Source organism: Gossypium arboreum, chromosome 11, assembly GCF_025698485.1.
Source record: "Gossypium arboreum isolate Shixiya-1 chromosome 11, ASM2569848v2, whole genome shotgun sequence".
NCBI classification, from domain to species: Eukaryota; Viridiplantae; Streptophyta; class Magnoliopsida; order Malvales; family Malvaceae; genus Gossypium; species Gossypium arboreum.
In genome coordinates, this window is record NC_069080.1 from 135667154 (window position 1) to 135668334 (window position 1181).

General features: G+C 33.5%; 1 non-coding gene across 1 annotated transcript; it reads left to right on the top strand.

Annotated features, from left to right (window-relative positions):
* Nucleotides 1-382: 382 nt before the first annotated feature.
* Nucleotides 383-455, top strand: TRNAV-UAC (transfer RNA valine (anticodon UAC)). Its single transcript has one exon. It is a non-coding gene; the product is annotated as a tRNA-Val (tRNA).
* The last annotated feature ends 726 nt before the right edge of the window (nt 456-1181 follow it).

The following is a 1181-nucleotide window of genomic DNA, read 5'->3' on the forward strand; positions in this document are numbered from 1 at the left end:
GTGAACAGATTAGATTTAGTATACATTTAACAAAAGGTGAGGTGAATTAATCGTAAGTATTTTGAGCATTGTTTTGTTTTGGGGTGGGGGCCATGAATGAATGGTGAAGGAGGGTCCTGAAATTTGTTGCTCCATCACCTTGGATCATTATTATTATTTACATTCATATTCGGCAATTAATCGGTACAGTTGCATGGTGAAATATGTAAGGCTTTGGGCAAATATTGGAAGCTTATTCTTAAAGGCTTTGCCATGGTTGGTGTCTTATCATGGGCCCATAAAGAATGAGACCTCGGCCTGCAAATTTGCAAGCAATAGCTTCAAGGAAAGCTCTAAACTCTTTTTATTTCAATAGAGTTCTTCGGCAAGATGGGCAGCACGGGTTGCTGTGGTGTAGTGGTTATCACGTTAGTCTTACACACTAAAGGTCCCCAGTTCGATCCTGGGCAGCAACAGTTAGCAGTAGACAATACTTATAATTTAGGCTTCCCTTAAATTCTTTTTATGTTTTTGCTGTAAAAAACAAAAAAAAAATTGCTTATTTCGAATATCTAAAAAGACCGTTTTGTATACTAATAGAGGAATATCAGCCTTATTATATAAAGTTGTATTTTAATTTTCAACCATCAGTGTCAGTTAAGTTCAAGTGGTGTATGTCTGAGGTACAATGAGAACGTTTTGTATACTAATAGAGGAATATCAGCCTTATTATATAAAGTTGCATTTCAATTTTCAGCCATCAGTGTCAGTTAAGTTCAAATGGTGTATGTATGAGGTGCAATGAGAAATGGTATTATGGTGTGACTAATGCAAAGGTGGACTAGAGATTGACTTTTAATAAATAAAAAAAACTTACTGGAGTAGCTTGTAACTTAATCCAATCCCGCTTAAGTTGTCCGAGACTTAAAATTTAATTTTAATTGGATTTAGATATGAAATTGGTCGAACTAGTTTGATATTTAGCGTGAAAAATAACTTCAAGTTTCATGCTTAATCTATATGTTCAAATAGCTAGAATAGATATCCTTCAATTGATGGAGTGGATAGCAATAAGATTTGATTTTACCCAATCAAATAATTTTATCATGATTCACACTTTGGATTTACATGTTTCATCATAATTACAACTTTTTGTACATTGTTGATTTGTCTAAATCTTCAATGGTCACATTGTTGATATT